The sequence below is a fragment of the Leptodactylus fuscus genome, chromosome 1, assembly GCF_031893055.1.
Source record: "Leptodactylus fuscus isolate aLepFus1 chromosome 1, aLepFus1.hap2, whole genome shotgun sequence".
Classification (NCBI taxonomy): domain Eukaryota; kingdom Metazoa; phylum Chordata; class Amphibia; order Anura; family Leptodactylidae; genus Leptodactylus; species Leptodactylus fuscus.
In genome coordinates, this window is record NC_134265.1 from 308,128,146 (window position 1) to 308,143,151 (window position 15,006).

Consider the following 15,006-nt stretch of genomic DNA (forward strand, 5'->3'; position numbering starts at 1 on the left):
AAACTCTGCTGGTTAGAGGCTCAATCCACCCTGATTTTCAAAACAAATGTTGGTGCCAACCTCAACTTACTACAAGGGCCAAATTCACTGCTGGTGACAAGCTCTCCTCACTGCAAGTGCCAAATACACATGTTTCAAGGTGTTTTCCTACTGTCAGAGAGGTGGTATTGAGTGTGTAAAGTGTGTAGTTGTTAGGCTGTGATGTTGGGGTAATAGAGGGTCTTTGGTGTGTTAGATGCCCCCAGACATGCTTCCCCTGCTGTCCCAGTGTCATTCCAGAGGTGTTGGCATCATTTCCTGGGGTGTCATAGTGGACTTGGTGACCCTCCAGACACGGATTTGGGTTTCCCCCTTAACGAGTATCTGTTCCCCATAGACTATAATGGGGTTCGAAACCCGTTCGAACACACGAACATTGAGCGGCTGTTCGAATCGAATTTCGAACCTCGAACATTTTAGTGTTCGCTCATCTCTAATGATAACCCCTCATTCACAACTGCATTTGGTAGTCTGTTTGGGGAGTCCACATGGGGACTCCCACGAACGGACTACCAAACGCATTTGCAAGCGCTGTGCAGTGAAAGCACCCAGACCCTATAGACTATAATGGGGTCTGTGTGCTTGCCGCGAGATCTCTGCACGGAACATGTGGACAAGAAAGTAGAATGTGAACCATTGGATTACTGACGCTGATATTAACGAGGGGTAACTAGGACTGATATACTAGTCCCAGTTATAAGAGGTATGCAGCCTTATAAGCTACACTGCAGAGCTGATCTAGGTCTCTAGTTCCTCTAGGCCCCAGCTGCCCATACAGTTCCTGGACTCTGGTGGATCACATAACTGGCAGACTAGAAGGAGTGCCGCATCATGGTGGCTTCTATAGCTGTGTACACAGCACTTATTGAATGCTGTGCATACAATGATCAGGAACGCAGGAACAATAATAAACCATCCATACCTTCTTTATGGGATGTTTGGTGGTTGTAAGAGATGGCTCCCTGCCTCTGCAGCTGCACAGTTTTTTGCAGCTTCTTATCTCTGCAAGGATGTACTGATATCTCCTTGCAGAGTTAGATGTCTACTGTCCAGATGTATACAGTCAACTAGCAAATAGTTTCTGATAAAAAAAAAAAAAAAAAAAAAAAAAATTGCAGGAAATTTATCATGCATTATACTCCAGTTTTCTAACTTCGTGGCACAATTATACGTTTTTGCACAAACTGAGTTTTTTGTGAAAAATTTTGTAACTTTTTTCATTTCTGCACTGCCCTCGCCACTTTCCGGGAATGGCTCATGGCAAGTAGGCTGCATCATACTGCACTGTATGCAACGGTACATTTCTATAAAGTCCTAAATATAGATAGATAGTTACACACATCTTCGCACTGCCTTTATTATATTCAGCTTACCAAATATGTTTGCCAAAATATTTGAAAACAAATTTTTAGAAAACCAAAATATTAACAACGTAAAATTTTAGCAATTTATTTTAATAATGTAGCCCACCCCTGCTGCTCGGAGGGGATCTCTGGGACCCTGCATCATGAAAACTGGGTTTTTTTGCACCCCGGTTTGGAAGTAGCAGCTGTTGGGACAAGGTACAGGGTCAATTGTTTTGAACTTTTGAAACTAGACAACCCTTTAAGTTATATTTTGGGCCATGCTATGAATACATATTCTGCAAAACATTCTCTTCATTGGGTTGAGTAATAAACTCAGAGGGATGAAAAGTGTTTCCAGAATAGTCCAGGATGGGAAAGCATTGAAAAAATTCCTATTAACAGCAATAATAGATGTAACCAAAGAAGCCATTTAAAAGCCATCGTAAGAGTCAATTTAAAGTGGTTAATGGTGTGGTTAACATGTTAAGTGTCACTTAATCCTTTCTACATGTATAATAATGAATTCAATGGAAATGCATATTGTTGTAAATATTAACAATGTATTCCAGTGCCTTTGTGAGGAGAGAACATCAACGTAGAAGGGAGCTAATAAGGTTATGAATGCCGGTAGACTCTACCAGGGAAGACTACAGCTGGATCCAGAGGAGACGGCAGTATATAATAAGATTGTGGCTGTACTGAGGTCTGTATTGGGGTCTGACTGGTTCATGACTGGTTCTGTTGTGTGGACTAAATATGAAGGACGTTTAGGAACAAGCCAGGGGTAATAGTGATCTTCTGCCTGTTATACATCGTAAGTTGTTTTGTAATAATAATAATAATAATAATAATAATAATAGTTATTATTATTATTATTATTATTATTATTATTTTACATGAATCGCCACTAAAGTAATTTTTTTTTAATGATAGTATACAAATAATTATTGCACATTTATATTTTTATCCCAATAAAATTATTTGTATGTAATGTATTATTTTGGACTACTTTATTATACTATCATTTCTGTTTCAGTTTGATCCTGCATATTGGAATAAAAAAAAAAAAAACCTATGTAAGCTCAGGACAAAAGATCATTGCTGGATAGTTCATTCTATTATTTACTATATCTGTTTATGGAACCAAGACACATAGTTTTAAAGAGTTCAGGGCAGAAAGTTTAAGGTTTACAGTTCAGGGGACCTAGTTTGCGGCACTTGGTTATATATACCTAGCACGAGGAAGATTGTTGTAAAGCAGAACAATGACGGTCTATTCTTAGGGTTAGACATAAGGCACCACTGCCTTTCAGTTAATTGGAGTTCCTGCAATGCTCCATCAAAAAACGCATTTACAACATTATTTAGTATTAACTGCTCTGTACTGTCCATTGTAGCTCCAACTTTATTTACAGCGGAGTCACTATGGGGAAGACTTATGGAACTGTCTAAAGGAAAAACAGTCTTTGTTGCTTATAGCTACCAGTCACAGAGAAGCTTTCACTTTTTTCGGTATTCTTGTTCAATGAAAGCTGATAGGTTGCTAAAGGCAGCTAAGACAATATTTCTTTTGGGCAGTTTTGTAAATCTATCCTATTGTCTTGAAAGAGACTGAGCTTCTGTATACTTTAGAACAAGGCATAGCCACTGCCTATAGTAAGTATTTGTTAGTGGTGAACAATAAAGGGGAGACAGGATCTAATGTAATGGCAACATCCAAAAACTTGCAGAATTTGTAATGGTAATGTGGCTCTTACCTACCTTATGCCGTTTAGAATCATGGTCTATTTTATGTGGTAGAGGGACTTTTTTTTTAATGTAAGTTATAATCCCCATATCGGGATCACAATGTAATTTTTTTTCCCTATCAGTATGTATTTGTAGAATGGGAGGAAATCCACACAAACATGGGGAGAACATACAAACTCCTTGCAGATGTTGTTCCTGGTGGGATTCAAACCAAGGACTCCAGTGCTACAAGGCTGCAGTGCGAACCACTGAGCCACCGTGTTGCCCCAGTAGAGGGACTTTTTAGGCCACCTCAGGGTTCAGGACCTAGAGGGATTGCTACCACTGCACCCGATATCGTTGTGTCTGGTAATATCAGTTCACTGAAAGGAAGGTATTCAAGGATTCAGTACTACATGGATCATAAATTGATGGACTAGCCTAAGTACAACTCATAATTTTTAAGACTGAAGAATAATATATAAAATAGAGATTTTACGGGAAAAAAAAGACTTATGCCATTGTTTTCCTGTCACACACTTCTCCAGCTTTTGATGTGGGTATGATTTCAATGGGTTACCCAATTATGCACTCCCCTTCACTTAGGTTGCAAGATGAGCATAATACCATACCCAACACACTCCACATGATTTAGTTATACAACTCACTGTAGTCACCAAAAGAGTTCTCTGAGCCAAAAGGTACCACAAAGCAAACATGGCTCTCCAGAAGTCAAAGACTATTACTACTTAAAAAATAAGCATCAACTTACTCAAGTTGCAACCTTTAATAGGAAACCTATTGTAAAATTGTCTGTCAGCCAGGGTAATGCCATTCATCCCAGCTGGGAGAACATGATGTTATATCTTCTGTCCATTGGGAAAGATCAGGCTGTCTTTCTGCTATTTAAAGGGCTAGCATATGTGCCATTAAACCTTCCCCAGCCAATTCTGTGCCTAACCTTTGGTACTTTGTGATAGTGTCCTTTGGTCCTAGATTGGGACCACCCCAAGACGTAGCAACCTGGTGTCTTCCTTGAAGTGAAGTCCTAGTCCCTGGACTAGGATTTCACTAGGACAGTTACAGAGTGACGACCAAGGAAACTGACTAGACAATGCTCTTAGTAGTGGCTCAAAGCCAAATTAGTGAGCCCACAACTTGCTGGCAGTTATAGTGCTTCCAAAAATTACAAATAGAGATGAGTGAACAGTGTTCTATCGAACTCATGTTCGATCGGATATTAGGCTGTTCGGCATGTTCGAATCGAATCGAACACCGCGTGGTAAAGTGCGCCATTACTCGATTCCCCTCCCACCTTCCCTGGCGCCTTTTTTGCTCCAATAACAGCGCAGGGTAGGTGGGACAGGAACTACGACACCGGTGACGTTGAAAAAAGTAGGCAAAACCCATTGGCTGCCGAAAACATGTGACCTCTAATTTAAAAGAACAGCGACGCCCAGCTTCGCGTCATTCTGAGCTTGCAATTCACCGGGGACGGAGGTTTCCGTCCAGTTAGCTAGGAGTTAGATTCTGGGTAGGCAGGGACAGGCTAGGATAGGAAGGAGAAGACAACCACAACAGCTCTTATAAGAGCTAAATTCCAGGGAGAAGCTTGTCAGTGTAACGTGGCACTGACGGGCTCAATCGCAGCAACCCAGCTTTCCCAGGATCCTGAATGGAACACACTGACAGTGTATTCCCGTATACCCCATATATACACCCCAAATCCCCGTTCCAACGGTGTGCCCCCCCACCTTCACCTCAGAAATACCCTGCAAGTCCCCTAGCAATAGAATTGGGGCTATATACACCCACTATTTTTGCTACTGGTATATAGTGCCATTGTCTGACTGGGAATTCAAAGAATATATTGGGGTTACGTGCACCCACAATTTTTGCTACTGCTATACAGTGCCATTGTCTCACTGGGAATTCAAAGAATATATTGGGGTTATGTGCACCCACAATTTTTACTACTGGTATATAGTGCCATTGTCTGACTGGGAATTCAAAGAATATATGGGGGTTACGTGCACCCACAATTTTTGCTACTGCTATACAGTGCCATTGTCTGACTGGGAATTCAAAGAATATATTGGGGTTATGTGCACCCACAATTTTTACTACTGGTATACAGTGCCATTGTCTGACTGGGAATTCAAAGATTATATTGGGGTTATGTGCACCCACAATTTTTGCTACTGCTATATAGTGCCAGTTTCTGACTGGTAATTCAAAGAATATATTGGGGTTAAGTGCACCCACAATTTTTGCTACTGGTATATAGTGCCATTGTCTGACTGGTAATTCAAAGAATATATGGGGGTTACGTGCACCCACAATTTTTGCTACTGCTATACAGTGCCATTGTCTCACTGGGAATTCAAAGAATATATTGGGGTTATGTGCACCCACAATTTTTACTACTGGTATACAGTGCCATTGTCTGACTGGGAATTCAAAGAATATATGGGGGTTACGTGCACCCACAATTTTTGCTACTGCTATACAGTGCCATTGTCTCACTGGGAATTCAAAGAATATATTGGGGTTATGTGCACCCACAATTTTTACTACTGGTATATAGTGCCATTGTCTGACAGGGAATTCAAAGAATATATGGGGGTTACGTGCACCCACAATTTTTGCTACTGGTATATAGTGCCATTGTCTGACTGGGAATTCAAAGAATATATGGGGGTTACGTGCACCCACAATTTTTGCTACTGCAATACAGTGCCATTGTCTCACTGGGAATTCAAAGAATATATTGGGGTTATGTGCACCCACAATTTTTACTACTGGTATACAGTGCCATTGTCTGACAGGGAATTCAAAGAATATATGGGGGTTACGTGCACCCACAATTTTTGCCACTGCTATACAGTGCCATTGTCTCACTGGGAATTCAAAGAATATATTGGGGTTATGTGCACCCACAATTTTTACTACTGGTATACAGTGCCATTGTCTGACTGGGAATTCAAAGAATATATGGGGGTTACGTGCACCCACAATTTTTGCTACTGCTATACAGTGCCATTGTCTCACTGGGAATTCAAAGAATATATTGGGGTTATGTGCACCCACAATTTTTACTACTGGTATACAGTGCCATTGTCTGACTGGGAATTCAAAGAATATATGGGGGTTACGTGCACCCACAATTTTTGCTACTGCTATACAGTGCCATTGTCTCACTGGGAATTCAAAGAATATATTGGGGTTATGTGCACCCACAATTTTTGCTACTGCTATATAGTGCCAGTTTCTGACTGGTAATTCAAAGAATATATTGGGGTTACGTGCACCCAAAATTTTTGCTACTGGTATATAGTGCCATTGTCTGACTGGGAATTCAAAGAATATATGGGGGTTACGTGCACCCACAATTTTTGCTACTGCTATACAGTGCCATTGTCTCACTGGGAATTAAAAGAATATATTGGGGTTACGTGCACCCACAATTTTTGCTACTGGTATATAGTGCCATTGTCTGACTGGGAATTCAAAGAATATATTGGGGTTACAAATACCCTCATTTCTTGCTACTGCTATACAGTGCCATTGTCTCACTGGGAATTCAAAGAATACATTGGGGTTATGTGCACCCACAATTTTTACTACTGGTATACAGTGCCATTGTCTGACTGGGAATTCAAAGAATATATGGGGGTTACGTGCACCCACATTTTTTGCTACTGCTATACAGTGCCATTGTCTCACTGGGAATTCAAAGATTATATTGGGGTTATGTGCACCCACAATTTTTGCTACTGCTATATAGTGCCAGTTTCTGACTGGTAATTCAAAGAATATATGGGGGTTACGTGCACCCACAATTTTTGCTACTGCTATACAGTGCCATTGTCTGACTGGGAATTCAAAGAATATATTGGGGTTACAAATACCCTCATTTCTTGCTACTGCCATATAGTGCCAGTTTCTGACTGGTAATTCAAAGAATATATTGGGGTTACGTGCACCCACAATTTTTGCTACTGGTAGATAGTGCCATTGTCTCACTGGGAATTCCACAAATAATTTGGGGATTCATTCACCCTACATCTCAGGCTCTTGCCATATTCACCCAGGTTGTCAGTGCTGCACCAGCTCGTTCCCAGACAGCTCGGCCCGAAAAACACGTTACCTATATAGAGGATTTGGACAATGAAGACAACATGTTCTAAATCTAATGTCTGCACCTTCTCCAGAATTAAAATAAAGGCAGCGTTTAACTTTCAAATAGCACTGCACAAAGGAAGAGTTTATCAGCTTGTCTCATGACATGCTACTGAAAAGTGTCATTTGTGTATCTTAATGTAAATATAGTTGTATAAGCTTTTTGGGTTTTAGGCACTGCCAAGTTATTTATTACCACCCGCTCCCTTATAATGATGATGACGCCAAAGTCACTGTGGGTGTTCAGAGCTCACAGCTTTGGTTGACATTTGTCTTGCTCTCTGTCGGTACCAGCTGTCTTTTTGGATACCGTAAAGTTATGTTGACTTTATTAACAGCTATAGAAGCTTTAGCCAGGTTGTGACGGTGTGCAACCCTAACAACACTAAGTGGGATACACATTAATAGTCAGTCTATGTACGCTAAACGTATCACTGAAGTAATTTTTTTTCCCTCTCCCCTAATATAAGAAAGGAACAGACATTAGACCTAGACCGGGGTTCGAGGCTTGTAAAAATCCAGTATTATTTGTTCTTCATGATGTGAAATATGTGTTGAAAAGCAACCCAAGATGAAGTCAGCCATGTGTGCCAGTGTGTTACTTGGCATGCCTTTGCTGGCCCCAACTGTAAGGGTCACTCTCCATTTCCTCCATTTTCCACTCCCCTCACACCATTTGTGGTGAAGCAATGGGATGCACTGAAGTGCACCCTCTAGCCTCGTGTGGGATAGGGACATCAGATGCCACTCCAACCCCCTCGTCTTCCTCCGCCAGCCAACGGTGCGAAGATGAGAGGAGTGTGCTCTGAATGTTTTCTGCCTAGCAGAGGCTAGTTCTCACTTACGAAAATGGCCCCACTTTGACCTGTATATCAAGCACAATGGTGTAGGTTTCAAAGAAACATGGCACCAACAAGTTGGAAAACGTGGGCCATGCGTGGACCGTGTTTGAGTCTGGCAAGCTCCAGATCTGCTACCAGGTTCCAGCCATTATCACAGGCGCAAAAATGCCAGGCCCCAGGTGTAGCAGGGAAAAAAAATGCCATCTCAGCCAGGATGGCATCCCTGACCTCGGAGGCACTGTGCTGTCTGTCCCCCAAGCTGATAAGTTTCAGCACGGCCTGCTGACATCTCCCCATGCCAGTGTTACAGTGTTTTCCGCTAGTAGCTGGGGTGGAGGTTGCAGCTTCGTAGGGTTTCAGTCTACTCCTGCCATGAATTTTGGCCTGGGAGAGGAGATAGGCCACCCCAGTTTGCACCCGGGGAACAGACTCCACCACATTCACCCTGCCTGTCATTAAAGATAAGCACTGCAGCATCCCTGACCACAGGCGCTTGTCCATGTGTCGGTGGTCAAGTGGACCTTGCAGCAAAGCGCAGAGCTCTGGGCCCGACTGATGTTATGGGACACATGCAGGCGCAAGGCAGAGACAGCACACCAAGAGAAGTAGTAACGGCTAGGCCCAGCATAGGGAGGTGCCCCAGCTGCCATCTGCTGACGGAAGGCCTGGGTCTCCAGAAGCATAAACAAACACCAACATCTCCAGGGCCAGCAGTTTATCGATGAGGCTGTTAAAGGCTTGGGCATGGGGGTGGGTTGTGTTGTACTTCTGCCTGCAATGAAAAGCTTGGGAAATGTGGAGTGGCTGGGAAGAGGCGCATGATGGTGCAGGCCAAAAGGGCGCATGAGGGTGAACTCCCCAATGTGTCAGAGATAGGTGTGTAGGTGTCCTTGCATCATATACTTGCACCATATTTGGCTTTGGAAGTTAATTTTGTGCCAAAAAGTGGTTAAGACAGCGATCCCTCAGCTACTCCCGTTACACTGTCTATTGAAGTTACCATCTGTGGAAGTGGACCACCATTTCTAAGATCCCAAAGGAAGCAGGCAAGAGATGTGCAGTTCAGAAAAAAAGATGAGAAAATAAGTGTAGGCTGTAGAGCACAGAGGGATCGGAGAGGACAGAGCTGGTGTCGGCCAGGTATTCCCACAACATGCGCCTATACTTGTCCCTCCTGGTGACACTAGGCCCCTGAGTGGCAGTAATTTGTCCAGGGGGGCCATTAACGTGTTCCAGACCTAGGAATAAGTCTTCCAACAGGGTAGAGTTTTGCATGCCTTTGCTTCTACCCACTGTTTTTGCTGCTTAGCTTCCCTCCACATCTACACTGCTTTCACCCCTAAACATCACCCCAGTTTATGCCTTTGTTTCTACCCTGTTTTTTTTGTTGAATTAGCTTCCCTCCACATCTACACTGCTTTAGCCCCTAAACATCACCCCAGTTTATGCCTTTGCTTCTACCCTTTTTTTTTTGTTGAATTAGCTTCCCTCCACATCTACACTGCTTTAGCCCCTAAACATCACCCCAGTTTATGCCTTTGCTTCTACCCAGGTTTTTTGTTGATTTAGCTTCCCTCTACATCTACACTGCTTTAGCCCCTAGACATCACCCCTGTCCATGTGGGGTCGGTGGCCTCGTCATCCACCAACTCCTCTTCCAATTGCGCACTGCCCCCTTACTGCAAACCGCACATGACCACAGCTTGCCTTGATGGCAACTGTGTCTCATGATCCCCACTTAGGTCCAGACAAGTCGGTGGCGGGTCCAAAACCCCAAAATTGGAAGGAAATGGCAGATGCTGCAGTATTTCTAACACCTGTTCCTGGTGCTCGGGCCTGGTCTGTGTTGTACCCTGCACCCTGCTTAACGCAGCTGCCATATCCGAAGTTGTGCTGAGCGCATGCTAATGTTTCGTGTCCAGTGCAATGGATGGGATGGGATTTCACATAAATCTGCTACCCATGGCCACTCATGGTTGAGCAACTGAGGGAGTTGACTTTGACGAACCCGAGGGTTTTGGAGTTGGAACTACATCAAAGGTCTGTGCTGCTCACACACTCTGCTCAACACATGATATGTTTAGTGCCAGCAGTGTGGAGACGTCGCACAACAGCCGTTGTTCCAGCAGGTACAGGCGTTGTAGGAGTGCATAGAGGCTAGCAGCGGCAACTATAGACTTTAAAAACTATCCGCACAAGCGCCACACTTTCACCAGTAGCTCAGGAACATTGGGGTACCTTTTTCAAAAGATTAGCAGCAATGAGTTAAAAACGTGGCCCAGGCATGGAATATGTTGCAGGCTGCCAAGCTACAGAGCCAATCCCAGGTTACGGCCATTATCACACATGACAACATGCCTGGGCCCAGGTGCAGTGGCAAAAACCACATTGCCGTCTCATCGAGGATGGCATGACTCACTTTGTAGGCAGTGTGCTGTCTGGCCCCCAAGCTGATGAGCTTCAGCACGGTCCGCTGACGTCTCCCCACACCAGTGTTGCAGCGTTTTCAGCTCGTAGCTGGGGTCAATTTAACAGCGGAGGAGGGTGGTGTTTCAGCCCTCCTCCCAGGAATGTTGTGTGGGGAGACAAGTCAGGCCACCACATTTTGCAACCCGGTCCACGCCTCAACTACATTCAACCACTGTGCCCAAATTGAAAGGTAGCGTCCCTGTCCGCATGCACTTGTCCATTCGTAACTGGTGACATGGAACTTTAGGGCTAAGCGCTGAATTTAGGGACCGCCTCATGTTTGGGGGAAAGTGCTGGTGTGGACGGCACAGTGCGGTGGCGCAGGGATTCCAACATCTCCTGGGCCAGATTTCTTGAGATGAGGCCGTTGAAGCCTTGGGCATGTGGGTGGGTTGCGCTGTACTTTAGCATGAAATGAAAGGCTTGGGAGATGGGGAGTTGCTGGGAAGAGGCGCATGATGGCGCGGGCAAAAGGAGAAATGGCAGGAAAAGGTGAGGATAAGGGTGAACTCCCCAAAGTGTCAGAGGCAGATGTGGAGGTGTCCTGGCTGCTGGTCTGGACTGCAGCGCCAGCCCTGTCAACAGTGGGAGAGGCAGTGGCCGCCAGGCCAAATGACGATTATCCTGCGCTTGCTCTCACCCACTGAGCCCAGGGCTTGCCTTCCAAATGATGGCACCCGCAAGAGGTGGTGAGATTCCTCTCCGAAGATCTCCAAACCATCTTGGACTTGCAAATTGCACTAAATTTGTCATGTAACTGACATGTATATGATGAGTCTATCCATTGTCTGTTCATTTTGGTGAAAGTCAGCCTGTCAGCTGACAGACAGCTGTGCTTGTCAGTGATGATGCCACCGGCTGCTTGTAACCCCAGTTTTTGCTGCTTAGCTTGCCTCCACATCCACACTGCTTTTGCCCCTACACATCACCCCTATCCATGCCTGTGCCTCTAGCCATAAGTCTGCCACCCATGGAAACTCATGGTGCAGAAAGTGAGGGAGCTGACTCTGAGGAACCCTTGGGTTTTGTAGCTGGTACTCCATCAAAGGTCTCTGCTGCTCACACACCCTGCTGAACATACGGTATCTAGGGTTAGAGCGTGTGGTGACCTCGCACAACAGTAGGTGCTTCAGGCAGATGTAGGCCTTGCTGGAGTGTATTGCGGCTAGCTCCAGGTACTGTAGACTTGGGAAAGTGGGTGTCCAAGTGCCGCACTTTCACCCTTAGCTCAGCTAATTTGGGGTATGTTTTTAAAAATCATTGCACCACTACATTGAACACGTGGGCCAGGCATGGAACGTGTTGGAGGCTGGCAAGCTCCAGAGCCCTCCAACAAGACAAAAAAGCCTGGCCCCAGGGGCAGCGGGGATAAACAAATTGCCATCTCATCCAGGATGGCATCCCTGACCTCAGAGGCAGTGTGCTGTCCATCTCCCAAGCTGATGAGCTTCAGCCCAGCCTGCTGACGTCTCCCCACACCAGTGTTGCAGCATTTTCAGCTCGTAGCTGGGGTCAATCTAACAGCGGAGGAGGAGGAGGGTGGTGTTTCAGCCCTCCTCCCAGGAATATTTTGTGGGGAGACAAGTCAGGAAAATTCTTGAAACGGGAGAGTTTTGCATCTTTGCCCTTGCTGCCTATGGACATCCCTTTGCCTCTAGCCACCATTTTCCCTGCTTTGCTTGCCTCCACATCCACACTGCTTTTGCCCCTAGACATCACCCCAGTCCATGCCTTAGCTTGTACCCCCAGTTTTTCCTGCTTAGCTTGCCTCCACATCCACACTGCTTTTGCCCCTAGACATCATCCCTATCCATGCCTCTGCCCCTAGCCATAACTCTGCCACCCCTGGAAACTCATGGTGCAGAAACTTTGGGAGCTGACTTTGAGGAACCCTTGGGTTTTGTAGATGGAACTCCATCAAAGGTCTGTGCAGCTCACACACCCTGCTCAAGATATGGTATTGTAGGGTTTCAGCGTGTGTGAATGACGGACAACAGCCTGTGTTTGGACAGATGTAGGCCTTGCTAGAGTGTTTTTAGGCTAGCAGCGACTCCTGTGCACTTGCAAAAGTGGGCGCACAAGCGCCACATTTTCAACAGTAGCTTCGGTACATTTGGGTATGTTTTTAAAAAACTTTGCACCACTAGGTTAGACGTGGGCCAAACATGGAACGTGTTGGAGGCTGGCAAGCTCCAGAGCTGCTACCAGGTTCCAGCCATTATCACAGGCGTAAAAATGCCAGGCCCCAGGTGTAGCAGGGAAAAAAAAATGCCATCTCAGCCAGGATGGCATCCCTGACCTCGGAGGCACTGTTCTGTCTGTCCCCCAAGCTGATGAGCTTCAGCACCGCCTGCTGACGTCTCCCCACACCAGTGTTTTAGCGTTTGCCGCTAGTAGCTGTGGTGGAGGTTGCAGCGTCGTAGGGTTTCAGTCTACTCCTGCCATGAATTTTGGCCTGGGAGAGGAGATAGGCCACCCCAGTTTGCACCCGGGGAACAGACTCCACCACATTCACCCTGCCTGTCATTAAAGATAAGCACTGCAGCATCCCTGACCACAGGCGCTTGTCCATGTGTCGGTGGTCAAGTGGACCTTGCAGCAAAGCGCAGAGCTCTGGGCCCGACTGATGTTATGGGACACATGCAGGCGCAAGGCAGAGACAGCACACCAAGAGAAGTAGTAACGGCTAGGCCCAGCATAGGGAGGTGCCCCAGCTGCCATCTGCTGACGGAAGGCCTGGGTCTCCAGAAGCATAAACAAACACCAACATCTCCAGGGCGTGTGTGAAAAATGTTTGATAGTACACTATATGTGCTTGAACTCCACCAAAGATAATTTGTCATAAGAAGTTTTTGTGGCTCGCAGAACCTTTTCCCACACTTTATGAAATGATGACTTGTGCCGCTGTTACAGTAGGATACTTTTAAAAAAAACTAAATAATAAATATCCTGCAGAGACCAACTGGGCTCTGAACCGTAGAGCTACCCTGGTAAGAACAAGGCCTGACAGTTGATGACACTGCCGGGCTACAACACCATCTGGGTACAAACTGAAACTAAATAAATAGGATCTCTGCAGGACACAGCAGCCGCAAATGGATATAAAGTCTTGCATTTACTCTACTGTAAGACAAAACACAAACTAACAATGACCGTATGCTCCAAGTAGCTTACTGGGCCACACCCACCACAGCCACCTGCTGTGGAGCACCACAGGTAGAAGCCTGCCTAAAGTAGGAGATTTCCACAATACTGACAAAGGGAAGGGATCCCCACAATTTTAAGTAAAGGGTGGAGATTGTCACTACCTACGTAACTAAGGCAGCTTGCTTCCAAACTACTGTCTTGCACTGACGTGCACAAAATGCAATTGAGTCTAGTGCACCAGGTTGCCCCAATCTGCCTGCTTAAATGGAGGGAAGGCGGGCCTGAACAGCCAGCCCAGGTGCCAAAGCCAGGTGTCCATAGGCTGACATCAGTCAGCAGACCAACCACGTCTATCGGCTGGAAGGGAATTAACCAAAGCCATGCTGCACTGAGCATAAACAGCGGAACAGGCTGCGACTCTGATCCCTTGGCCGCACAGTCCTAACAGCCGCATGAAACATCCATTGCTTATGTCTGAAATATTCTTCTTTCAACATTTTACAAATCCATATATATCAGTATATACTGTTATATTGATGTTCATGCTTAGTAAAAAGTCATCCTTACTTTGTAATTAACATCTAACAAAGAAAAAACACAACAGGGAAATATATTATCCCATCTATACCACCTTTCTGGTGTAGATGGGTGGTAATTTGGTGTCACATTCCTCATTCTGCACCTTGTTTGCTACTTTACATGAAAGTGCCTTGCACGTCTGGCCCTTTATTTAGACTTGGTATGATACACCAATCTTAATCAATTTGCCTTTGTTGCTCCAAATGTGTGACACATTCCCCTTTCTGTGCCTCACTTACCACATGTGGGTTTGGTGGGGTGGAGAGAAGGAATCAGGCCATTGAGGGGATCCCTTGGCCCTACATATTCAGGAAATCTACACCAGTTCCAAACTAATGTATATTTGTATTCTGGCACATAGACATGTATCTGATTTATGAAGAGGACAGAGATAGTCGCAGGTCTTTAATAAATCTGCTCCATAATATTATATTGTGTCCTAAACTGTTGCACTTACTGTCATCAATGACAAATACTGAAATTTTTTCCTTTATATCCTTTTGTAAAAATAATCTCTAATAGGAAAAAGATAAGTTTGCTGATATTTGCAATATGTTGTTGTAGGAATGAAAAGAATCCCAGCAAGAGAACAGAGCTGTTTATTTTGTATGAATATATTACCAGTCTTTAGAGTTGCTGCTGACAGAATGACATTTCCTAGAGGTTTTCATTGA